Genomic DNA, 27,730 nt, shown 5'->3' with positions numbered 1-27,730 from the left:
GCTTTGAAATAATGCCTGGTTATTACCTAGCTAACTAGGCGGCTTTGAAGATTAAATAATAATAGTAGATAAGACTATTGAATGATTACTATGACTTAGACATTCTATTATGTAATTTATGAATATTAACTTATTTAATCACTCTTATAAACTTAAGAGGTTGGTATTTTATTATTATTCTCATCTTACACATCAAAAAATTGAGATGTAGGTAGGTTAGATCAGTGTTTTTCAACCTTTTTTGGGCAAAGGCACACTTGTTTCATGAAAAAAATCACGAGGCACACCACCATTAGAAAATGTTAAAAAATTTAACTCTGTGCCTATATTGTCTATATATAAAGTAATTCTCTTGAATAGGAATCAAATAAACACAAAGAAAGTATTTTATAATTACTTTATTATGAAATATTAAGTAAACAAAATAGTGAAAAATTATAAAATTCTTGTCTTGTCTGCACCTACGGCACACCAGGCAACATCTCTGTGCCGCGGAACAGCAGTTGAAAAACGCTGGGTTAGATAATTTATCAATGTTACAAGAGTAATAAGTCAAGGAGCCAGGATTTAAACCCAGTTGATTCAGGAAATAGCCTACAAAATGATATGTTTAGTTTATCTTTTCTGAAATTGAATTAGGATGAGTTAGCTACTTTATTGGGTGGTTGCTATGTATAGAGGCCCATGTTATGAATGGGGTGGTGCAACCTAAGAAATATAGCAATATAATCCTCATCTTTGTTTTATTATAGAAGATGAAACAAACACGAATGAATGAATAACAAAAATAAAATCCACTTCTAATATATTCATGGTCATATGTATGTTCAGCACTTTGGAGTTATCTAGAGGTAAATTAAAAGCATAGGCCACCTTCTCCTATGTCATGTACCTCTTGTTGTCATTGTGGTGTCAAAGAATTCAGCATTCCTCCTAGTCTGAATAAACCTATTGAGAAAGTAAGTATAGCAAAGAAAGTACTATTCCATAGCCAAATACAAATTAAATGTAGAATTTCACTACCATTGTTCCTTCATGTTAAACATATGACTGTATAGAAATAAATATTTTTTATTGACTTGCTAATCTATATATTTAAAACTCTAATAAGTAAATAGACTGAACGGCAGAACAACAGAACAACCGGGTCACTATGATGTGCCCTGACCACCAGGGGGCATCCGAGGAACATGGCAGGCATTGGTTGCAATGGGATAGTGGAGCAGGTGAGCAGGGGTGCCAGACCAAGGTGGGGCACCAGTCACTGTCATTAGGGCAAGCCTCTGGTGGTTACTGAAAATCCTTTCCTCCCACAGACTGTGATCCCGCCCCGCACGCGCACCTACTGCTGGCTCCAGCCCCACACTCACCTGCTGCCGAGCCAGAGCTGCAGCTCACACCGCTGTTGGCACCTGGTGCTGCCCCAATCACTGGTTGCCATCAGCAGTTGTGAGCAGCAGCTGCTGCCTCCAATCGCCCCTGAGGGCTTCTCCACCTCCCCCTGCTCCTGAGGGGCAATTGGGGCAGCAGCCGCTGCTTGCACCCTCTCACTGCCTGGCCCCAAGTGCTTGCTCTGGGTCGGCATCAGGTGCCAGCAGGGTCAGCACTGGCAGTGCTGGAGCGATTGCCTGCAGTGCTTAATAAGAGAATCTACATCTGCTTTTCTCTACTTGGACTCAGTGTCATGCCCCTGGAAAGAAATAGCTATATGAAAGCATGAGCTCATCTCAATCTTCAGAACAATTTTTTACCTTGGAAATAATTAGCTTCCAGGAGATGAACTTCCTTTCCTGTGACTTTGTTTTTACCAGACAGCTATAAGCTCAGAGAGACAACTGCTTATTAATAACACCAATTAAGCCAACATAATTATAAACAAGCCAGAACTACTGGTTTTATTAGCTCCTGATTTTTTCTCTTGTATGTTTGCAAAATGAAATTGTCTGTTCAACTCCCCAATATTCATTCCACTTCAGACAGAGCTCTGTGAGAATCATTGGTTAAGGAATAGGCATGTGGTCCAAATCTGGCCAACAAAAGGTGAGCAGTCCACCATGTGGGTGTCTGTGAAAGGCTTCTTCACAACTAAGAAGGAGACCACGGAGACAGAATTCTCTGCCCTCTGGACCTCATTGCACTAGGATATGATACGTGGCATTACTCCAACTTAGAATCAGAAGGGATGACATTCTGAGGGCAAAGCTGACACACTGAGGGCGGCAGATCACAGAGACCGCTCTACCCCATGAGCTCTGGATGGATCACAGCTCTTGATCCCTCTGCACTGCTTGTTAAATTCAATAAACATTCTTCTTGACTAAGACAGTTTTAGACAGCTTTACTAGTGAGCAGCAGGCAATACACCAAACAAATAAATACTCCTTGTTGGTTCAAAAACTTGGACAGTTCAGAAGCCTGCTTACAACCAAATACTAACCACACATTTGGATGTCTTTCACTCCACGCAAAATGGTGAGCTATGGATCCAGTTGCCAAATAAATATAATAAAATGCAAGTAAGTACAATCCTGGGTTATTTACTAAATATCTGGGCTGATGTCTTTCTTAAAAATAAAATAAAAACTTGGGTTCATCTTTTTCTCTCATCAGGAGCCCTTGGCATCATTGCATTCCCTGAGATCATCTCTGCCATGTCCCTATCTACGCTTGCCTTTTTGTTCTGCTCTAACTGTCCTTGTTAGCTAATAGAGATTTTAGTTTACTTTCCACAAACACAAATGTATACCCAGTAGCAGTTTAAGCACCTTCACAGTACCTTTTTCCGAAAGAGCTCCAGGCCACTTCTGGGAATTATCTCATTTGTCGTATAGGATCCTAGAAGAGGTTCTGTGTCTTTGCCCCAGTAAGACAGTACTCCTTGACAGATATCTCGTCTCCAAGGAACTCTGATGAGGCTGGACGTCAGTGTTCTTGTTCCAGGGTCTGTGTAGTGTAGAAAAGGAGCACAAGTGAAGTTAGTCCAGTGTCCTGGGCGTTTGGACTGAATTGGGTGCCCTGGCTCTGGCTCTGGCTCTGTGTTTTCATACTTTGTTTACTCATAGCCCTCGATTGAGAACGTAGGCCTGATGCCAAGCAAGTTGTTTGACCCTTGTCAGCAGTGCCCCAGGGGGTGCTCAAGGAAGGATGGGGCCAGAAGCCAGCGCCAGGGTCCTGGGTCAGGTGGGCTCTCCTTCCTCCCCCAGCTCTGATTCAGGCACTCTTTCTGAAGGCACTCTGGAGTCCAGAGTATCTTCCTGTTCATCACCTCCTAGTGTGTGTGTCTCACACCCCCCTCCTCTCTTTACTTCCCCTTTGTTTCTTTTCTTCAAAAGCCAGAAAGACCAAAGAAGCAGACCAGTGGAGTATGTGGTTACAGTGTTTTAGTTCCTTTTCAGCTCCTCTTCCTCTCTACCTAAAGCCCTATATGATAATATGAGTAAGATAAGACCAATAAAGTGTATCCAATGGCTTCTAAGAGTAAGCTTTAGTCAAGCAAAGGTGAAAAAACCAGCACACTAAACCGAGGCATAAAATCCATTTCAGTATAACCATCTGATGTTATATTCCTATCAGCTGCAACCATTAGCAATGGCTTAGCCCAGCTAAACAGGTGACAATTTCAACGGAGAATATAAATAATTTTAAAATCAACAATTGATGTGTAAAATAATATTTACTTAATTCACTTATACAATGCCCATAACCCTAACTGGTCAGGGATTCTCACCAATAAGCTTTCCTTTATATTTTACTATGACAAAAAAGACTAGTACATTAAATCTCACTTTTTTATCTTATGCATACTTTTAAAAAATCTTTGACTCCTGATGAGAACTCACTCCTAAGCCACCAGTCATTTCTTGAATCTGTCATCAGAGCAATTTTTCTAAAACATGTATCCTACCACTATTAAAAATCTGGGCACCAGTGATTTGTAGTCAGTGTAGCAAATGCCTTTATGATCTGGCCCTGCCTCTTCTCCCTCAGCTTTCACTTTGTAGTAACACAGACCTGGCTCTGCCATTCACTAGCTGTGTGACATCAAACATGTTACCTAGCCAATCTACTTTTTAGTTTCCAGTCTATTTTGGGGATTATAATACCCAGCAAAATAGGGCTGGTGTTAGAATTAAATGAGATTATGCGTGCATATGTAAAGACACTTGCAATGTATCTGGTTTAAAGTAGGTTTTCCATAAAAGCTGGAGGTTTTAATAGTATCAGAGGTGATAATAACAGTAACAATAGTATTATAGTTATCATTTTTTTAAAATATATTTTATTTGTACAGAGAGGGAGGGAGAGAGATAGAGAGTCAGAAACATCGATGAGAGAGAGTTATTGATCAGCTGCCTCTTGCACACCCCCTACTGGGGATGTGCCCGTAACCAAGGTACATGCCCTTGACCAGAATCGAACCTGGGACCTTTCAGTCCCCAAGCTGACGCTCTATCCATTGAACCAAACCAGTTTCGGCTAGTTATCATTTTCTATAAGATGATAATAACTCTAATACTACCCATCAAACAGACCCATGCATTACAGTATAAAGCATTAAATTATTAAATAAATGTATAACCTTTCAATAAATGTTAGTTCCCTCTTCTTGACAGCCACAGGTTATTTAATGTTACTTTCCTTCTCACAACACATAAGCAACTGGGTTTTAAATAGCTTGGTCTCCAGTCTGACATATGTAATGAGCATAATGTTAAATAATCAAAATATGGGGACAGGGAGGGGGATGAGGTGAGGAAGGCTGAACATCAGAGGGACTAAGAAGAAATGGAGGAGCAGGAGAGTGAAGTTGGAGAAAGCATCCCCGAAGGTTCTCATCTGCCTGTGTTCTCGCTCTTATTCCAACAACTGAAAACACTTGGAAGCCCAGGGTTTTAACAGTGAAATGAGTCTTTCAGGTCATCTAGCTTCACCATTCACGGGTTTAAGCAGTGGTTCCTAAAACTGAGCATCAGTGAGCTCATTGAAAATCAATAATTTGCAGATCAGAAAAACATAGCTTATGGCCTGGGCTCCAAATGTAAGATTTTTTTCTTCCCAATTCCAAGAATCCATGGAAAATAGCTCTGAGTTCTGTGTGTGGCATCATGATCCACTTTAGGCCTCATATTTCAAGTTGCATATGTCTCAGTAAGATGTGTAGCTCTTTAAAAGCTGAGCATAGCTCACAGATTAACCATAATATAAAATTGCATGTCTTGAGTTAGCAGACAATTGGGATTCTTAAAAGCAGTTCTGAGCTTCCCTTGGGCTATTTGTTAAAGAATCAAATTTCTGGGTTCAGTCTCTGGAGACTCTGAAAAAGTTAGGGTGGGGCAAGACCCAAGAATTTGCATTTTAAACAAACTTCCTTCATGAATCTGGTGCAGGTGGCACATGGGTTACAATTTGAGAAGACTGCTCTGAAGGAGAAGAGTAGAGATTCCTGGAAATAGGAGATGGCGCTTTATACAATCAAGGCTTGGATTCAGCTCTAATGTTCTCAGTAAGTAAGAACAAGTGGAAGTGAGCCAGATCACAGGCTTTTATTTTTATTATATTTTCCTTTCTATTTTAGAAAAACAAAACAAAAACAATTTCTGCCTTGACTGTGTGGCTCAGTGGTTGAGCAGCGACCCAGGAACCAAAAATTAACAGATTCCATTCCTGGCCAGGGCACATGCCTGGGTTGGGAGCTCAATGCCCAGTAGGGGGCGTGCAGGAGGCAGCCATTCAATGATCATACGGTATTCTCTCATTGATATTTCTATCTCTCTCTCTAAAAATCAATAAAAACATATTTTTTAAAAAAGCATCATAATTAAAACAAAAAATTCCTAAAGGCTGAATATGAAAAGAAAAAACTTCCTCTGAGAACTAAACTGAAGAAAGAAATTTTGCTTAGGCCATAGCATTAGGGACATTACATAACATTGCTTAACAGATGTCTTAAATTTAATTTTACAAAAAAACAACAACAAGGTTTAATCTAATAAATCTCCTGATGGCTAAAATCAAACTCAGTCAATCTCATTTAAAAAGTGGTGGAATAAAATGGTTCAGGACTTTACTTTTAGATTACCTAATACAAGTGCTGGAACAAGAGAATTCCCCCCAAATGGAGAGTGTGTCTCTGAAGTTACCTTCATAGAATTCAGCGTTTGGAAATTCAGAGGAAGTTCACACCACAAGCGAGGAAGTGATAGCTCAAAGAGCAGGACAGAGGCTGCTCTGAAAAAAGTGGGTGTCACTAGAGAACCTTGGGCAAAATTGTTTTAATTATTTTTCTTCACCCATTTTCATTTTTTCTATAGATGTTGCTAACTATAATACTAATATCAACAACTGGATATTTAAGATATGAATTTAACTGTTTATAGTGTGTGTTACTTTACTTTATCCTGACAGTTTATTTATCCTTTCAAATGGTCTAGCCCCTAAAGCATTTTAAATGTTTGTCTTATTCCAGCTCCATTGTTTTTAACCATCATTTTGTCTTTCTAGTTTATCCTTTAATTATTTGGGGCCATTTATGCTATTTTCTTTTCCTTTCGTTCCATTTTATCTTTTTTTATGCTGACAGCATGATGTACCTGCTTCAGAATTTTCCAGTTCAAAACCATTTCTGTCACGCACTCGGCTGTGAAACCCCGGGGACCCGGCTCTGTGCGAGGCTGCGGCAGATCCACAGCTGTGGCCCAGGGACGCCCAGACTTCCTCAGCAGGTCCCCGCAGCAGCTCCCCTGGGGCAGGGGCAGCCTTCCATCTGGGTGGGAATGCCAGTTGGTGCTTCAAGGTCTGAAATAGTCTTACCCCATCAGCTGCTCATCTGGGTTGAGGCCCTTATCAAGGAGATAACTTCAAATGGCTAAACCACCCACACGTTATGCAGTGAAATACTAGAAGTTTGTCTAGGAAGCAAACCGTCCGTCCACTGCTCTGGGGGCTCCAGACATTCTCCTGAATCAGTGTGACCATCCGAAGGCTTCGTGGTGGTCATGATAAGTGAAACTCTGGGATTCCTTTCTTTGCATTGTATAAAGTTCATTCTGCCTTCACTCTAAAAATGTTGTACCCAGGAGGTCATCTGTCTCACCATCGCGTTTTTAAGCTGTGGTCCCTAAAACCGAACATCAGAATCACCTGGAGGACTTTGTGTTGAAACACTGCTTGTCAGGTCTCACCCCAGAGTTGCTGATTCTGCAGATATGGGAGAGGTCCCAAATTCTGCATTTCTACAAGCACACAGATGCTGCTGTTGCCACTGGCCCAGCACAACACTTTGACAATGACTTTATTGACAATGACTAAATAATTTTATTGATTTCAGAGAGGAGGGAGAGGGAGATAGAAATATCAGTGAGAGAGGATCGATTAGCTGCCTCCTGCATGACCCCCTCCCCCACACTCAGGATCAAGCTCTCAACCTCGTCATTAGCCCCAACCGGAAATCGAACCTCAACTTCTTGGTCAGAGATTGATGCTCAACCACCCAGCCACACCAGCTGGGTATATTGCTCTCATTTTTATGATTTCTCAAAGATGACAATCACAGCTTCTACTGTCTCATTTGTTCATTCATTTAATGTCCTGTGCTATCATTCCTCCAAACCTGGAACTTGGAATGATTTATGGCAGTGTTTCACAGAAGCATGTGATAGCTTCTTCACTGTCTCCCTCCCAGCTGAGTCCCCTGCAGCCTCATTTCACCCAGCAGTCAGAGTGCTTTGGGGAAAACAAAAATCAAATCATGTTCTTTTGCTGCTCAGAAGCCCAGAGGCTACCCAGGGAAAAGGCTAAACTCCTTCCAGTTGTCTTTATGATACAGCCTTCCAGTTCCCTAGCTAAATTCATCTTTTCCGCTCCCCGCCTCTCTCACTCCTCTCTAGCCCAAGTGGCTTCTGGCTGTCCTCTGCACCAGCCAAGCACACATACACGGTTCTGGCTCTCAGGAACACTCTTCCTCTAGACAGCTGAATGCCTAACTCCCTGATCTCCTTCAAGTCTTGGCAAAAGTTTACCTTCTCAAAGAGACCTGCTGTGCTTTTCTTTCAGCTTCTTATCCCACTCTATTGTTTCCAAAGCACTTATCATCTTATTATGTAGTATACTGGAGGCCCAATGCATGAAATTCATGCATGGAGGGAGGGGGTCCCTCAGCCTGGGGTATGTTCAACTGCCTCTCTAAATCTGGACTGTTGGCTCCTAACTGCTCACCTGCCTGCCTGCCTGATCACCCCTAACCACGTGTCTGCCTGATTGCCCCTAACTGCTCCCCTATTGGCCTAATTACCCCTAACAACCTCTGCCTCTCCCCACACCCAGGACCCAGGCCAGCTTCACCTGGGCTGACTGCAGCCCCAGGCATAAGGGACTGTGGGGCGGGCTGGTCCCCATACCTCTTTCCCCAGTGTTGAGTGTCTGAGCCATTATGGCGTGATGGTGTGAGGGCCTGATAGCTATTTGCATATTAGCTCTTTATTATATAGGTAAATTTGTTTATTTATGTTGATTATTTATTTTCTGTCTCTCCTGGGAAGACTATAAGCCTTGAAGTAAGCAGGCATTAATAAATATCCATTGAAAACAACTTCTTAGAATGAATTCTACAACATCCCAGCTCAACCTGGCAGCCATTGGCCATGTGCAGTAGCTGAAGGCTTGAAATGTTGCTAGTGCCAAATTTTGAAATGAGAAAGTTTTGGGCATGCCATTTCTTTTGGATTTTTTTCAAGTTAGCATCTACACATTTTAAGAAATATGTTGGCCTCATATTTCTATTGAAGAGTGCTGCTCTACAAACACCTTTCTCCTACTCCTTCACCCTCCTCCAAGGGATCAAAGCCATAAACAAATTCATGAATTAAGGAAGGAGGTGATCCCCTACTCTGAGATCCTCTAGAAAGCACAGCAGCTCTCTCTAGATTGATTCATTCTCAGTATTATTTGGTCAGATTGTTCTTCTTGTCCTTATGTAATAGGATTTTGGATGAAGAAACACTACAGTGAAAATGCTCTGTTCATAAGCAAACATCTGTGCGCGTGCATGTGTAAGCATGTGGAGCAGAAAGGGCATTTAAATCAGAATGCAACAGACTTATAGGAAGCTTTCTATTTTGAAATAAGTTGGCATCATGACAAATAGAAAGCAAACAGCATCCTCAGCCCAATAATCAATCCTCAATCCGCATTCCTACCCTCACGTCAGTTTTGCTTCAGCCATAACAGCCTTCTGAGTTGCCCTGGGCCGTGTTTCTCCTACTGCTTGCTGGTGCTTGTGCTTTAGGCAATTTCTTTCCAGGCAACCACAGACTGTTTACTGACTGTAATCAAAATGACAGCGCACTGTTTTTACAACCGAGTGTGGAGTTGATGGCTTTTTTCACTTGGCAACCTGAGGGAACTTGAGAACAGGGATCTTGAGGTACAACCTGCTACTTCAAGATGGTGGTGCTTGCTTGACAAGTTTCCTGCACTCCTTTGGGGTTTAAAATAGAAAGGATGGAGTGTTATCCAGCCCGGAGCTGAGTGGCTGTAATCACTGCCTTCACATCAGTGCTAGTGGTAAAGGCAACTGGAGCACAGGTGGTTTCAGGGGGGGCAGATGTTCAGCCTGCACATGATTCTTCACCAGCCAGAAGCCAGCACCTTTCTCTATCAAGCATGCCCCACAATGATGGCCATCGTGCTGGGGAATCGGATTGCTGTGAGGCGGTGACAGTGTAATATCCCCAGCCCCATCATTTTAGAAACACGTTTTAATGGAAATATAAGGAAGATGGGAAGGAAAACAGAAGAAAAGGAATGAAACTTGCACTTCAGGCAAAATATATGTTAGACTTGTATTTACCAACACTTGCTGTGACATATTACACACTCAACACCTCTGATGTTCAGTGTCTACATTTGTAAAAGAGACAGTGAGGAGGGAAATTGAATGGTTCTTTTGTAGTGTGTCCTTTATCTCTAAAACTCTAGTCCAGTGCCCAGGCTCTACTCTCTGTATGAGGTAGACTCCAACATTTATCCCTTCTGGGAATTACCTGAGGCAGGGCAATAACCTTATGCTCTGAACAACAAGCGTACTTGAATACTGACTAACTATGTGACTGAGCTAGGCTGTGCTACACCTACCAGCGGCTGTCTTCCTATGCAGAATCCTCTAGTGCACTAGGGACTTGCTAGTTTTAAATGTAAATGGTGTTTATGATGAGTCAATAGGAAAGCCTTGAATAGAGCATAGCTGGAAGGTTGGTTACTAAAAAGAACTATTCCTCGAATTCTTTGTAACTCTAGGTTTTCAATTCTGATACATGATTTCTGCATGAAATTATAGTATCAGAAGTCTTCTCACCTGGAAAATTCTAGCAGTTATAAAAAAAAAAAAACTGACAAAACTTTGTTTAATTTTCAGTGAAATATGACAAGTCACTTGGTTAATTCTCCCCCAAAATAGGGACTTTTGAAGGAAAGACTAGATGAAAGTATCTATTTCTAGGATTGGAATTCAGTACCCAGAGGACCTGTGTCTTCCTTCAGCAGCCGAGCGCATCATTGGCACCAAAATCAGAGCAAGGGCCTGTGTGCATTGCCCTGATCTAGGTGCCCATCATGCCACTCACTCACTCACTGCAGCAGGAAGGCAAGGTGGTCTCCCACCTTGTAAAGGTAGGAGGGACCCTGTTCAGAGACCAATTCTTTTAAAGCTAAAGGAGAGCCGGATGCTACAGGTAAAAGGAAATTAATAATGTAATCCCCCCCTCCCCCTCCAGACAGGGATTGCAGCAACCAAACAACTAATTGGAGCCAAAACCGGCACTTGTCTTTCCCGTGCTTCCCAGGACTGAGGACTAGCAAGCAAGACCCTGCTGGAGAGGATGCACTCATGAGGAGATGCATAAGAAGAGCTGAAGGAAGGAGATGCCAGAAAAGAAGGAACTGGAATTTCTGATGTTCCTACAATGTTCCAGGTGTGCCACCTAAACTACCGCCTCGGGGACAAACAATAAGGCATTCGATACACACATTCTTTAAGTGTCCCACATTTATTTATTTATGTATTTATTTTTGTTGCTTTGGTTTATCCTTTTTCTACTAGAAATGTTCTTGTCCATATGGAAAGGGTTCTGGCATGCAATTTTATGCACTCAACAAGATCTCTCTTTTTAGGTGTGCTCTGAAAAAAGAAAAATGGGCGTGAGGAATAGGCTTTGGGGCAGATCCCTAGATTGAAAATAATCTCTGATCCCTCGGGAGTGGCTGCCTTGCATTCATCTGGCATTAGGGAGCATACCTCCTGCAGAGTTGAGCCCTGCCTGGCCTGACAAAGAGGTATTGGACTTGTCCCTGTTGGGTCTCCTCAGCACACACTGGCTCTGTTCACATTCCTGGTGCCATTTGACAAGTGTCTTAAGTTTTTATGACTAAGTGTCCCACTTCTAAATACAATTAATAGACTTTATTTTTGGAGCATTTCTAGGTTTACAAAAAATAGAAATAAATTGGAAAGTACAAATGGTTCCCACACCAAGTTCCCTTTTTTGTCTTCAATACTTAGTCTTCAAATTTTTTACTCAGGAAGAAATTAAGTAAGTAAGCATTTTGTCATGCACAAAATTCCTCAAATGTAGCTTTTCTGAGGGATATGGATTGGTGGGGAATATATGTATTGTTTTGTGATTAGTTTGATCTCACAGACTGTTGTCTGACACATGGCACCACTAGACTGCATTTCATGGGTGTTTTAAAGAAATGTGTCCTACAGTGACTCAGGGTAATTTTAAGGCACCAAGTAAACAACATGTCTAACAAATGTCTAAGAGAGAGGTCATTATTGTGGCTTTGGTGGTACATCTTAACTCTTAATTTGTATAGAGATCTATCAATACATCATGATCCCATGTGCTCTGCCACTTTTTATTTACTCCTAAGCATCACTCTTTTCCTTTTCAAAATGTACTAAATGCTTAAATAAAAAGTTGGAATGCTTTTCCCCCAAAGAATCAAGTCAGTTCTCACAGTTGTCACCATGTTGTTGGTGGAGGAAATGGTTTTATCAGCAATAATTTTTTTGCTCTCTACATTGATTGAATAATTTAAGGTGACCCTTCTTCAAAAAAGCATACGTTCTCTGTCAAAAGAATGTCAAAAAGTGTTCTTATTAATATTTTGCTGGTTTGTTATTTATATTTTCATTGCAGACTATCTAAGCGTTCTTGCATAAAAAGGTAAGATGTAAGTAAATAATGCAATCCCACTTTGAGAACCCAATCACTGCTTCACAGACATCTGTCATGAATCTAGCCTCAAACATACCATCGCATTCCTAGTGTTTACCACACATGTACTTCAGCTTCAAAATGTAGATATTCTCCTCCTGAGATTTAATAGATCTTTTTACACAGTGATCATTTTCCTGACCAGGTGGACAGAATGGTAGAGGTCATGAAGAAAGCATAGTTAAGTAGAAATATGAAAGGATGTTGCTCTAGAGCACATGTGTCAAACACAAGGCCCGCGGGCCAAATCTGTCCCGCCAGGCCTTGCAATGTGCCCCGCACCGCGCTGTCATCACTGCACTCCGCTGCGTTTCCATCACAATGACAGTTTATGACTGTTCAGTAAACCATTCGGCCCGCGATTTAGGCTGGATTTTAGATTTTGGCCCCTTCTCTGATTGAGTTCGACACCCCTACTCTAGAGCAGTGGTCAGCAAACTCATTAGTCAACAGAGCCAAATATCAACAGTACAACGATTGAAATTTCTTTTTGAGAGCCAAATTTTTTAAACTTAAACTTCTAATGTTACTTCTTCAAAATAGACTCGCCCAGGCCGTGGTATTTTGTGGAAGAGCCACACTCAAGGGGCCAAAGAGCCACATGTGGCTCTCAAGCTGTGGTTTGCTGACCACTTCTCTAGAGGAAAAACTTTAGGGTCATTTCCAATCACAATATAAGTTCCTTGGAAAGAAAATGCCCAGAATACTTTGCTTAGGTAGAACAAAAATAACTTACAAAGACTTTAGGATATAATCTGCCCTCAAGGACAAAGAAGATTATTTTATTAAAGGCTACCTACCACTGTGTCATCCCCAGCTGTGGGAAGGACTGTGGGGAAACCAAGATGGAAACAACTGGAGTATTAACCCAGCAAATGTCTCCTTAAAATGGTGAAAAAGCTGAGTCACCTTAGTAAAGGAATTCCTTTTAAGAAATGAAATTCATTATTAATTACACTTACTTATTAGATTGATTTCTCTCTCTCTTTCTTTCTCTCTCTCTCTCTCTCTCTCTGTCTCTCTCTGTCTCTCTCTCTCTCTCTCTCTCTTTCTCTGTCTGTCTCTCTCTCTCTCTTGAGAGATACCACTTCCTAAAAATATGTTTTAAATGCATTTTGGCTTTTTAAAATGTGTTGGTTGACAGATCTGCCTTTTCCCTGAATATCCCACAATAGCACTTTCGAAAATTAGAAATCAATGTTTTGTTTCCAGCTGGCTGACCTGGACAGTCAAAGATTATTTTTTAATGGACACTCTTATTTGATTATTGAAAACAAGTTTCAAAGAAGCAATTCATAAGGCACAGAATGAAAAAAGGGCATATTTCTGATTTTACAAATGAAGTTTGTAGATGCTTATTTCCAAGTATGCACAATGGTTTGTATTGTTAGTTTGCAAAATATACCATAAGCAGCTGAACCAACTTTCAAATACAGTCAAGGGTAGGAAATTAACAATTTGAAATATAGAACTGCTCACACATATAGAATAAATACCAGCTTATTCAAACAAGAAAGAAATGAACATGAATGTATCTTGCATTTTCTTAAGTGTTTGCATAGTCTCTTTAGTTAACATGGGCTCACTCATTAGTAATTTAAAGAAATTACTTTGGAAATGATTTCTCGGCGAATTTTCACTTCTCTAGATAAGCTCGCATTAGGTTCTCTTATTTTTCTCTGCCCTCCTCTAGTCAATTGGTTCTCAAAGCTGGCTGCATATTTGAACTATACTTGCAGAGCTTTTAAACAAACACTGAAACACAGGCCAGCCCAGAGGATCTTTCAATTGGTGAAAGGTGGAGCCACGCATTGCTCTTTTTCAGCTTTGCAGGCAATGACAACGTGCAGCCAGAGCTGTGGGCCACTCACTGAATAAACTTTCATGTTTTACCTCTTTCTGTTTTCTCTCAGAATGTTTGCATGTCTCTTTGCTCCTCCTGTCATTTTTATTAGTGAGGTTTTAAAAAATCTGATTTTTTTTTCAATTCTCATTTTGCTTTTTATTGTCTTTCCATTTACTGTCCAAGAATTTCTCATTCCAGACATATGTATTTGATATGTATTTTTATCTAATACTACCAATTTTGTATACAATGAAAGAAAATGCAAACAATGCAATATGATTGTGAATTAAACTTTTGTCTGTTCTTCCAATGCTAATGTAATAATATAATTCAATTACTCCCATAAATATATAAAGATTGATAGTAAAACCTAATACAGTTGTTGAAAACTAATATTAAGGATGGATTTACTTGAGCTGTAATCATTATTGGCTATGACTAAAGATATTTTAGGACTTTGAGACCCTGTGGGACTCAAGGACATATAAATATCCTATTAGTAAAAGTTATACCATTTCACAGCTAAATGGCATGTTTGCTCTAAATTTTAAGCTTTAAAGATAAATTTCAATAGTTTCAGAATAGGGCAGAAGTCAGAAATATAATATTATATACTGCACCAATTAATATATCAGTAACAAGATATCCAGAGAAGGGAAGCATTAAAAGCAACCAGAAGCGTGGGGAACTATTCCTTTAGGGAACATCCCCTAAAGTTTGGAAATGTAAATATCAGTATAAATATGCATAGAATATTCAAGGATTTGAAATGAAAGAGGTGGACAAAAGGTGGGCAGCTGAGTGAGCCTGGAGTAGTAGAAAAAAATATCTTGAGTCCCAGTGGCTATGTCTCTAAAAACAGTGAAGCCATTTCCTCTTCATGAGGTTTATTTTCCCTCAAAAGTCCTGGTTGGACTGGAAAAGGGAAAAACAAAACCAAAACAAAAAGAAACTGGCCCCAAATTCCTTGGCCACATCCTGCCTGTAGGTATTTTTTGTTGGACTTATCCAGTGTTGTAAGTAATTTGAAATAGATGGTAACATTTAACAAGAGGGGGATTACTAATGACAATCTGAAGTTTTATTTTTTTAAATATATTTTATTGATTTTTTACACGGAGGAAGGGAAAGGGATAGAGAGCTAGAAACATCTATGAGAGAGAAACATCCATCAGCTGTCTCATGCACACTCTCTACTGGGGATGTTCCCATAACCAAGATACATGCCCTTGACTGGAATCGAACCTGGGGCCTTTCAGTCCGCAGGCTGATGCTCTATCCACTGAGCCAAACCGGGTTCAGTGAAAATCTGAAGTTTTAGCTTCTTCGGAGAAAGGGGTTGACTTAACATCTCTCTGGCCCTAATGAGCTCCTCCTCTTTAGCAAGGGCTGTTGAGTTCCTTAGGCCCCCCTTGACTGGCTTCACTTATTTTTCCTATCTGCTTTGCTCATGTAGAAATTTGAGGGTTTTTTTCATGGAGAATTTATTCTTAGGGTCATTTTCAATCACAATATAAGTTCCTTGAAAAGAAAATGCCCAGCATACTTTGTTTAGGTAGAACAAAAACAACTTACAAAGAGAACAAAAATAAATGTCAAAAGCAAAAACACTAAGAAGACAGAGAAACTAACAAACAGGTGACAGGTTCTCAAATACAGGCTTACGCCCATAGTGTGTCTCATTAACCCTATGCAAGAATATTTGGGGTTCTGCTGCAGAAGCACAATGACATTTAGCAATGAGAACTGAGAGTCAGTGCATTATTCCCATCTGAGCTCTTCGGAAAGGAAAAGGACAAAGTGTTCTGCACAACTCAAGTAAGAATAAAGTATATTCTGAATATCAGGATATTAAAATTCCCAAAAGTGAGCTTCTTGGCAGAAAATGGCCAGAGTTATTTAAAGAGTGACTTCCCATCTTTAAATTCGCCCATTGAATAAAACAATATTAAACCGCTGCTTAATAATTCAAGGCCCGTCACTTCCTTCACTTTGCTCCAGCGCAGAGCTTAATCACACGCAGGGCTCCCTGCATGCAGTCTCCAAAGGATGAAAACCTAATTCACTTATTACAGAAATAACTCCCGACTTTCAAAAGGTTCCTCTGAACTAAAACAACCCCTGAGAATTCCCTTATACAACCACCTCCCACCATATGTTTATGTGCACTGCTTATAAGTGACTTTGCAGTTGTTCTCTCTTCATATTATCTTGGGCAGAAACTTCTTTAAAATACTTTCCATCGATCTTTTATCGCTTGACATTCTGAAGAAAAGAGGTTAGACGATAAAATAAAAAAAAATCACTTGTTTGGCATATTAAAACTTGTGGCAGCCAGTTGAGTAGGTATTTATATAAATTGTAAAGAATTATGTGTCTGGGTGTAGATTCAGATTTCAGATCTTAAAGAACTGGTGCCTCTCAGGCAGTTCAGAGGACAATGCTTGTCTTTGCTCAGCAAGAAAGCAAGCTTTTATTTATTACTGTTTTATCAAGTAAGCTACAATTAGTAATATTCTGCTCTGAAATATGTATCTACACTTGATATATCCTATTAAAATGTACCCAAAAAAAATGGGTTAGCTTTATTTCAGAGTGAAAAATGTTAGGTAAAGCTGAACAAAAAAGCAGTTTCCCAATCGAAGATAAATGTGTGAACTTGCAACCCAAAGCACCAATAGAATTGGCTTTTATTTTTCCCCAGTTTTACAACTATTCCAAAGAACAATCTAACTCACAAAGTATCAATAGTAGTTCAGATACAAGGTTCTATAAGGATTGCCATTAAAATGTTTAATGTGCAAAATTCAAGTGGAAGTAACGATGATTTACAATTACAATTAATCTAAATTTTAAAACTAGGTCCCTAAAGTATAGAAGGATACTGATAATATCCTGAATTATATTTCAGGAGTAGGTGAGTAATTCATTCTCATCATTTGGAAAAACTGGCGAAACATCCATCAATATTAGATTGAATAATATATTTTTAGATGACAAATGAAACATTAATTTCCAACCTTCAGTTAGTTCACAGTGTTTCTATACATGAATAGTAGTGAGAAAAATGTAACCTGCCCAGTTACCCATGCAAAGAAATTTCACCATCTAGTCACATGTTCATTCTTTGGTGGGGCGAAAAACATTTGACTTAATATGCTTATAGTTATGAGTGCTTTCAGTTAACTTCAACCCTAAAAATAAGGAGTCACAAGGGCTAGGAGTGACCCAGTATCAGGAAAATGAACTAGCAACAAATTCCAAGCAAAGCATTGTCTAATTGGGAAACCTCACCCTCATTCTTTAAGCCTTCCAAACTTTCCGCCATCTCAGATCTGTCTAATCATGAGCCCATTAAGTTGTCGTGGCTGCCATGAAGATGAAACTGACAGCGCCGTTACTTGAGTCAGTTTAGAGAGGCCCAGGGTGGTTGAAGGGAGGAATTGGGAGGCCTGGGGTGCTAAGAGAACATCCCAGCTCTGGCTCCCGAAGATCCCAGGAGCACACAGCTGTCAAGAGCACAAAGCTGCACGCAGAGAAAACCTTGGGAGGGAAACAGGGATTTGCAGAATGTCAACAGTTTCATCAGGCACTGTGGGCCCTTCCACCTCTTGTTTTACCGTTGTTAGGATTTAAGCAGCAGAGAGCTTGTGAGTTGATCACACAGCCAACACATGCAGTTATGTAGTCTCTGTAATTTGATGATCATAGTAGAAATTATTTGGCATTTAAATGTGATTCCTGGTGAAACCTAGATTTTCTCTGTGTCTCTTCACAGAAGACGTTTGCCTAATTGGTCTATACTATTAAGGCACAAGTGAAATCAGGTCCCTTGCCCCCATTTTGTTAAAAAGAAACAAACCCACAAAACCTATTAAGTGGCGTCTATGTATACCATTGGCGAGAGCCTTCTTCTAGAAGATATCATGAGAGTTCTATAAACTCTCCAGGAAATGTCCACAATGTTAGCACTAATTGACATCATTACAGGGAACATATTTTGCTGTTGTTTTAGCGAGGGCACTCTTCCAAGATGAGAATTATTCCCTTTTCAGCTGCAGAATTCCTTGGCAGTTCCAGTCTAGCCTTCCTGTTGTGGTGGAAGATATCATGCCGTCCTCACCAATAATAACAAGAAAACCTGTTCTGTGTGGTGGTGGGGGGGGGGTGGCAAGAGAGTGGGCGCTTAATCATGTCTCAGGGTACAGAATAAGCACCGAGCAGATGTAATTTCATTTACACATTCCCGCATCAGAGGCATTGTCATGACTATTTTACAGAAGATGTAATAAAGATTCAGAAAGTTTAAATACTTTGCCAAGTAATAGTGGAGCTGGGATTCAATCTGCCAGCTCTTAACCACTTCTCCACATTGCTTCCTAGTTGTTAGCACCACAGAAGGAATAGGCCAAGGATCTTTAAAACGTCTCTCTTCCCTTGACTTCTCTATCCCCATGTTTAGAGTACCGTTAGAGGTAATATACAACACAGGGAGCGTCAAAGAGGTACCAGTTAGGTTGAGAAATCAACTGGTGAAAATCCAGATAAATTAGAATCATAGGATTTTAAAACTGAAAAGTGTCCTTATATATCTTATATATTCTTGATTCAAATTCGCATCTTTTACAGGCAAAGAAAACATGCTTCAGTGATACTAGTTGTCAAATTTTCTGAGGTGACAAAGCTCATTAGTGGCAAGAACTTGAACCCAAACCTAAGACTTCCATCTCAGTATTCAACCTATTTACCTCTACTGCATCAATAAATTACAGTATTATGCAGTTACTATTAGCTTTTTCTAAAGAATAAGATATACAAGCTTATTTGATATACATTTAGTCAAAACATTTTGTGACTAACTTTGTCTACATCAGCTCTTTACATTGTGACTTCATAGATGGACAAATAACTAAGAGATTACTGAAACTATACCCCCAAAACTGCCAACATTCAGGACCAAATGTAAACATCCATTCATAAATGTAAAACAGTTCAATAAAGACCAGCTCTGTGTTTACACAGAACAAAGTTACATTTGGTCACCTGTGGAGAGGCACGGCACGTACAGTACACACAAGTCAATTAACATCCATTTCTGGAAATGCTTTTCATAGAAGCAGTTTTGTTTATATTCTATGGTAGAAGTTCTGAAATATACAAGATCCAGGCTTTCTCGGAGGCATCCACTATTTTGTAATTTTTTAAGGAGGAGTATTATTGTTACCCATTTTAAAACATTAAGTGAGAAATGGGTATTTTTGCTATATCACTAAAAATTGCCATTGCTTTTAGAGCAGAGGCCTTGAGTTCTATTTTTAGGCCCTTTTGACCAGTGCTGCCTAGGAAGCCAGGTTGAAATCAGAGGTCTTTATTTCACACAGGGCACTTACTACTCAAGTGACCGTGATGAAATATTTCCATACAAATCCCTACAGTCACTTATGTTTCATCTTTGTCCTCATATGCTACACTACACCACCTGCTATATTAAAAAACACACACAAAACTTTAATGTCTATAAAGCCCTTCTTTCAATTGATACCTATAGATTTTCTGCCAATAATTTATTATTCTAAGTATGTGATAGCTAATTGAGTGAGGCATTTGTGGTTACTCTATACAATATTTTAGAGAAAACTATAGAAAATATAGATTAAGTAAATAATTATTTTTTGGCTCATGCAGTTCTCCCTGGTAATTAATAATAATAGTAATAATAATAACCAACTATTAAATCTACACAGGAAAAAAATGTTTCAAGCTTATGAGACTATGCACCAAGAAGATATAATAAATACCCTTTAAGTCAATAAATTTTAAAGGTAACTAATATAGAAATAAACATAAAGAAATTGCACATTATGGTGCATATAGACATCATTTTATTATTATCAAGTTAAATATCTTTTTTAACTATTAGTATTGGTGATCTTCTTCCATCAGTGAGAACAGATTTTTAGAAAAAAAGATAATGTGTTTCAAACAGCCAAACACCTCTATATTCTTATCACTCCCTATACTCAATGCCTCTTTAAAGCTGTTAAATGAAAGACTAAGGCACAGCAATAGTTCCAGTTTCACTGTACACTTATGTTTAAAAATACAAGTCACACTGGATATTTAAACAGAGATGTACAGCCATAAAATCCATTAGGTTAGCTTCATGTAATAAAAAAAATACTGTCTCTGAATACAATGAATCACAAACATCTGCATGTTTCTGAAACACAGGACCAGTAATGCCTAGTGTGTACCATAAGTCACCATTTCTAGGCAGCGGCTCTATTTCTATTGAGAGAGAAAGGGATAGTAAGCAGTTTACACATCAAATGATGTCTTTGGTTTCTGTAATTTCCATTAAAACAACATCAGGTTAAAACAGCAGTATGAAGATGACTTTAAAATAAGAAAAATGATGTGGTAGTCAGATCGTATGGTGCAGATAATTAAAGGTTTTGCCAGCTTACCTGATAAAAGAGAGCCTCAGGGATCACAGCATAACAAAGCCCCGCATCCAAGATGGTTAGAGTGCAGTGTGCCTTCTCTTGCAGTTGTTCACATTTTTGGCCACAGAGGTTTACAAATTAATTACAATGTGTGTGTTTTTCTTTATTTCTCTGTGGACAAAAACACAAAGGGACCTTTCCAGAATCCTCTCTGCTATGCCTCCGCTTCCTGTTCTGAGATTCACTCTATGGTACCCAACATATATCAGAAAACAGCTTTGAGGGGAAAAAAAAAAAAAAAAAAAAGGCTGACAGAAACCAACGGGGTACCGCCATCTACTGGTAGACATAAAGAATTGAATAAAAGGAAAAACAACCCCATTATTCTTTATCATAAAGTAAAACAATCTGTATGTACAAAGAGACTCTTGCATACTCAATTATTTGCACCTCTTAATATGTTTTCAAATATTCATAAATTTACAATGTTGGTTCAGCCATAAAGTAGCACAATAAACAACAAAAAGCCCTACAAATTTCTGTTTGAAAATTAGTTTTTTAGATTACCACACACTCTACATGTAAAGTTTTGCAAAATCATGACTCTTGTGGCCTGAAAACTTTTGCTTGTTATAGAATTAATTCTAAGTAAGTAATCTGACCCTATAAAGAACAGCATAACCCTGGCCTGGTGTCTCAGTTGATTGAAGCATAGTCTCGTACACCAAAGGTTGTGAATTCAATTCCTGGTCATGGCACATCCTTCGTTGTGGGTCCAATCCCCAGTCATGGCACTTATGTGAAGTAATCAATCGATGTCTTTCACATTGATGTTCCTATCTCTCTCTCTAAAAATCATTAAAACCATATCCTTGAGTGAGGATTAAAAAAAAAAAAAAAGAGCAGTATGATGTACTTTTGCTGGGAATATTTTTTAATTACTTTTTGGTAAAACATTTATAATAAATAACATCTGCATGTAGAAAAGTATTGTTAACTTTACTGAGTCTTAGATAATTTAGATCTGTGGATTACTTTGTTGTGTGTATCCATACAAGGTACAGTTGAAATTTATGTTACACGAGACAACACAGCAGTTATGTAATATATCTATTTCTTTAAAATATTTCAGAAAATATTATTTCTGAGAATATTGAAGCACACAATATAGAAGCAAAATAATTTTTGTCATTTTATTAAAAAACATTTCTCAGCTAATCAAATGCTTTCCTTTCATTTGACTTTTCATATTTACTTAGCAAACAACTGTAATTTATTAGTTTATTGTTAAGTAGAGGTCTAGTTCATGAAATTTATGCACAGGTAAGGTCCCTAGGCCTGGCCAGTGATCCGGGACTATCTAGGCCTCTCCTCTGGCATTTGGGGCCTTCCTCCATTCCACGCCGCCCCCTGGTGGTCAGCACACATCATAGTGAGTGATCCAACTCCTGGTCTCCCAGTTGAATTCCTGAAGGGACACTTTACATATTAGCCATATATATATATATATATATATATATATATATATATATATATATATATAAATTAAATACATTCATATTAATGGAACACCTTAATTGATGTAAGACACTGTAATTAGCTTCAAAGAGACAAAGATAAAAACACACAGTTCCTATCATCAAGAGGATGTACAATGAAGAGAGACAAATATAATATTTTGGAGCCATGTGCTCAAGGACTCTATTTTTCCATTCCATGCCTATTTTGCCTAATGGCAGAAAAATAAATGTGGTCAGTTCTGGGTAGATTGAATCACTTGAGACTTTTCCCAGTGATTTTGGGAAAATCACTAAACTAATGCATGGTTTTCCTCTTTTATCTCTTCCCATGTGCACTCATCTACCAGGTAAGTCCAGGAACACTAACATATCTGGACTTTTGTATGTGGGCATCCAATGAGGTGCAAAATCCAGTGTGATCCTCAGGCATCATCATTCCTCCACACAAACATCTGCCAATGTGCCCATATTCCTGTTCAGCCACAAACACCCCATCAATTTAGTTTTTCACGGCAGTATTTCCTCCTCATGACCTCAGAGTTTGTTGGCTTTTAACTTCTGTTCCTGCCCTGGGGGAGTAGGAGAGAAAAACAAGTAGCATCTGTCTGTTGTAGGGGGCGGGAACAGCACCAGGTGTCTGACCCCAAGCAGTCAGACCAAACCTGAGTTCTGCAACCTTGGTACTTGGGTTCTGGCTATGAAAGAATTCAGAGCCAAGACCCAAACTGTAAGAGAACATTTATTTGGTAAATCACTGAGGTGGAAGAAGTAATTCCTAGAAGAAATGGGCTTAGGAAGCAAGTTATAGAGGTAAAGAAAGGGCCTTTGGAGCTTGGGAGTGAGGAAGCAATGGTAACATGCCTGGGGTGGAGGAGTGGGAGAGAGAAAGGGAAAAGGAAAGGCCCAGGCTTGCTCCCAGGAGGTCTAGATCCTCTTCCTAAGGGTTTTAGGAGCAGACATTTTAGGGAAAGTCCCTGGGAAAGACTTAATAGAATATTCAGTGTCCTTTCAGGGTTGTGATCTCCACTAATTTATTGGACGGCACCAGTGCAGGGGGTCATAATTCAATGTAGCTGCCTCTGACATCAGGGTTGGCTGGTTGTGTTGCTTATCTGGGCCTGAGCTGAAATACAACTGAGGCCTATATGTTATTGAAATGAGTTTTAGGGACAAAAGAGGCAGGTTTAAGAAGGTTTCAGGAGTGAGGAGGGTCCATCCAGAGGAATACATAGATGGAGACTTGAAGACGCCAGGGTTTTATCTTACCTGACAGAGGATAGAGAAATGTCACAGGCAAATGGAACTATTTCTGGCCTAAGCAATTAAAGCATCCATAAACCAAGGACAGACAGGGGTATCTCTGGCATGAGCAATTAAAGTGATCATATGTTAGACCAAAAGTAGTCCTAACCTGAGAAGCTGTAGGATAGGGCATAACTGGGAGAAAACCATAAATGAAAAGTGACTCCAACCAGCAAGATAAGGCGAGAGAGAATATGGGGTGTGGTGGGGCACCACGTGGGCTTAAAGCTTTGAAACTAATTCTGTGTAACGGAATGACCAATGAGGAAAGCTGGCGGGTGTGTGTGTGTGTGTGTGTGTGTGTGCGCGCGGGGGGAGTCCCAAATGAAGGAAAGTGATCAATTTAAAAAAGGTCAGATTCAAGCAAAGAACTGGCAGCATATACACTAAGTGGCCAGATTATTATGATCTTTGAATCATAATCATAATAATCTGGCCACTTAGTGTATATCCTATATAATAAAAGGCTAATATGCAAATTGTCCTCTCTACTAGAAGTTCAACCAGCAGGCAAGGTGGGCCAGCCAACTGCCCATGTCCCCTCCTCCTGGCCAGGCTGAACAGACCCCTCCCATGCACCAGGACATATATTAGAGGCCAGGTGCACAAAATTCGTGCACTGGGGTGGGAAGGGTGTCTCTCACCTCAGCCTGCACCCTCTCCAATGTGATACCCCTCAAGGAATGTCTGACTGCCAGGGAGGGCAGGTAGGGGTGACCAGGCCTTCAGGGGAGGGCAGTTAGAGCAAACAGGCTGTCAGGAGAGCCGTTAGACATCAATTAGGCTGGCATGGGAGTGGTTAGGGGATGATCAGGCTGGCAGGCAGAAGTGGTTAGTGGCAATCAGGAAGGCAGGCAGGTGGGCAGTTGGGAGCCAGCAGTCCTGGATTGTGAGAGGGATGTTCAACTTCCTGTTTAGGCCCAATCCTACCTGGTTTGTGTCAACATAACTCCAATATCATTTCCATGATATTCTCTCTGGATCTCCGCACATCATCTTCCTTGTGCCTGCTTGTCTCTGTGTCCAAAGTGTTTCCTTTTTATAAGAATACCAGTCATTATAGGCTAGAGTACACCCTAATACCCTAATGATTTCATTTTAGTTCGATTCCCTCCCATAAGACCTTATTTCCAAATAAGGGCATAGGGGATTAGGACTTCAACATATCTTTTTTTTTTCTTCTTTTTTTGGGGGGGAGGAGGGAGGACATGAAGACACAATTCAACTCATAACACTTAGACCGAAGCTTTTTTAAATATTTTTTATTGATTTTTTTACAGAGAGGAAGGAAGAGGTATAGAGAGCTAGAAACATCTATGAAAGAGTAATTGACCAGCTGCCTCCTGCATGCTCCCCACTGGAGATGTGCCCGCAACCAGGATACATGTCCTTGACCAGAATCAAACCTGGGACCTTTTAGTCCGCAGGCCAACACTCTATCCACTGAGCCAAACTGGTTTCAGCAAGCTTTTTAAATTTAAAACACAATCTGATGATTATTTTATATGTTTTCCATGACAATTCCACTGAGGAAATAATGGCCTTGCTATCTGGCCAAAATTTGGGGGAGTAGCTGGGAGGCAGAGCCTCAGGTAATAGTCAAGAAATCCAACAATAGTAACAATAAAAACCAAAATTCATTCAGTGCTATGTACCAGACACTGTTCTAAGCCGTTTGCATATTTGTTTAGCTCTATTGCATAGGAGGTATTATTATATACATTTTAAAGGTGAAACAAATATGGAGGGAAGTAAAAACACGTTAGTATGTCACATGTCATCTTGCCACACAAACAATTATAATTGAGTAGGATAACTGCCATGACACCAACATGGACCAAGTGCTGGAGGAGCATACAGGAAATGAGCTCCCAATAATTTAGACCTCTGCTACTCACACTTTTTGTGTGAAAATTTATTATCTTTTACCATTTAATTGCATAAGTTTTCTGTCATATTTCCACTTTCTAATAACTTTTATCTTAGGACTACTTAAATAAATGTTAATTCTGCCAGTCCCTAGCACTCCGTACTAATTTCTGAATGTAATAGAAGTATGTTCATTCTAATCCTTACTTTTAAGAATCCATATATTCGAAAGTTTCCTGGCCAGTATTTTCTGAGAAACAAATTTCTTAGATGATTCGAGGCTGTGTGTGTGCTAGCATGTGTGCATGCGTGTGTGTGTGTGTGTGTGTGTGTGTGTGTGTGTGTACTTTTTGAGGTAGGCAGTTAGACAGACAATATCAGAGCAAGGACGATGGGCCAGGTACAGAAGATCAACAGGGCAGAAAGCCCCAGATGCCTAGCAACTGGCAGACTGTGAAAACAAGGACTTTGCCCCAGGGTGGCCTTTCTTCCCCTGCATATCATGGTCATGCCTTTGAGCCTCTCTGACCTTTCACATCACTGGTCATATGGCTTGGCCCCTCCCCTGACCTTCCTCCCCTGATATGTTGCTAATAATTCCATACACCCCTTTAGAGGAGGAACAAAGGGCTGAAGAGTGGCCTCAGGTAACTCCCACTAGGGCCCTTTCACAACCTCTCCCTCTATCACTACCCCCTCGGGATAACATCTAGGCCTCAGGTGTGTTTTAGCTCCTGGCCCAGACAAGCAACAAAATGATAAGTGATGCCACAGCGACATCAGGACCAGCTGCGTTGACTAATGAGCCCCTGCCCTGGTGTCATCAGTGGAAACGGATCCCCTGGAAAGCTGATGAATATTCTATAGAGATCCTCCCCTGGGACCTCTTCTAAAATCTCCACCCTTAAAAGCCCCGAGGAGGGAGGACCCAGGTGCTTCGCCTCTCTGGAGCTCCAGAGCTCACTAATGCCTCTCCCCACCCCAACTGCCTTACCCCAGGTGTGTTACTCTTACCTTTATCTCTCCTAAGCTTCAAGAACCCTTCTTCTTCTTTTTTAATCCTCACCCAAGGATATGTTTTTATTGATTTTAGAAAGAGAGAGAAGCATTAATGCGAGAGAGAAACATTTATCAGCCACCTCCTGGACATACCCAACTGAATATTGAACCCAAAACCTAGTTACAGGCCCTGATCAGGAATCAAACTGGAAACCTTTTTGGTGCACAGGGTAACACTACAAACACCTGAGCCATCCAGACAGTACCAAAGGCCTTTCTTGCTTCCTGAACACATTTCTACCTCTGTGATTTCCTACGTACCATTTTGCTTATATTTGAGTTTTGCCTCTGGATTCTTTTTTAGCAGAACTCAAGTACCAAGTTTGCTGAATCAAGGTCTAATCTCTGGACACATTTTGGTGCCATGATTGCAGCCAACATTTTAAAGAATAAACTTTATTCTGAGGATAATATGTAGGAATTATCTATACTAATAAAAGGGTAATATGCAAATTGGTCAGGAAGCCCTCACAGTAACAACTGAACAGCAGGCTGCATGGAGCAGACAGGCTGGTTGGGGGGAGAAGGGACAGTGAGGGGTCACCAGGCCAGCAGACAGGGTCAGTGAGGGGCAAGCAGGCTGGCAGGGCGTGCAGTTGGCAGCAACCAGGCTAGCATGGGAGAGGGGGGGGGGCAGTGAGGGGCAACAAGGCCAGTAGTGGGGGAAGTTGGGGGCAATCAGGCCAGCAGGGACAGTTAGGGACAACCAGTCTGGCAGGAGGGAAGTTAGGGGTGATCAGGCAGGCAGGTAAGCAGTTAGGAGCCAGAGGTCCCAGATTGTGAAAGGGATGTCCAATTGCCAGCAGTTGGTCCTTCCCCAAGGGGTCCCGATTGAAGATGGTACAGGCTTGGCTGAGGGGATGCCCCTCCCCATGCATGAATTTTGTGCACTGGGCCTCTAGCCATGGGATAAAATCAAAATTTAAGGGAGGGAAAAAATCAAAAGCAGTTCTATAATGAATTCAATTGACAATAAAAGATGTAACAGAATTATATAATTATAATAAATAACAATATAAATGTAAATTATAAATATAAATTATACCAAATTTAACAGATAGAATTTACATTTTAATGTGGAAATATTAGTCTCATCTAATTCATATATTCATTGCTAACATTTGTAATTGCTTCATTAATTCTGGCAATGAGCAACAATTATTATTCGAAATATTTAAACCTAATTTAGCAATTCTCTTTTAAATTTTCTTAGATATCTCCCTCCCATTGCCTTTCTCTCTTATAATTTGGAGCAGTGGTTCCCTAGGTCTAGTCCAAACACCTTTGTCACATGCACCTTTCCCAGCCAGGGCATATACCTAAGTTACCCACTCCATCTCTGGTTGTGGTACATGAAGGAGGCAACTGATCAATGTTTCGCTTTCACATTGATGTTTCCCACTATCTCTTTAT

The 27,730-nt window shown here is 40.1% G+C and overlaps 1 protein-coding gene across 1 annotated transcript in view; it reads right to left on the bottom strand.

Moving 5' to 3' along the window:
* Positions 1 to 20,916, bottom strand: part of SCN3A (sodium voltage-gated channel alpha subunit 3) — a 119,075-nt gene extending 98,159 nt beyond the window's left edge. Inside the window, exons 1-2 of the mRNA XM_045575277.1 lie at positions 20,589 to 20,916; positions 2,777 to 2,943 (exon numbers count right to left, since the gene is read on the bottom strand). The gene's annotated coding sequence lies outside the window, so the exon portion shown is untranslated. The remainder of the gene's footprint in view (positions 1 to 2,776; positions 2,944 to 20,588) is intronic.
* Between the last annotated feature and the right edge of the window lie 6,814 nt (positions 20,917 to 27,730).

This window comes from Pipistrellus kuhlii, unplaced genomic scaffold (genome assembly GCF_014108245.1).
Source record: "Pipistrellus kuhlii isolate mPipKuh1 unplaced genomic scaffold, mPipKuh1.p scaffold_m20_p_7, whole genome shotgun sequence".
NCBI lineage: Eukaryota > Metazoa > Chordata > Mammalia > Chiroptera > Vespertilionidae > Pipistrellus > Pipistrellus kuhlii.
The sequence above is the reverse complement of the archived record's forward strand: the minus strand, read 5'-3'. Positions and strand labels throughout refer to the sequence as shown.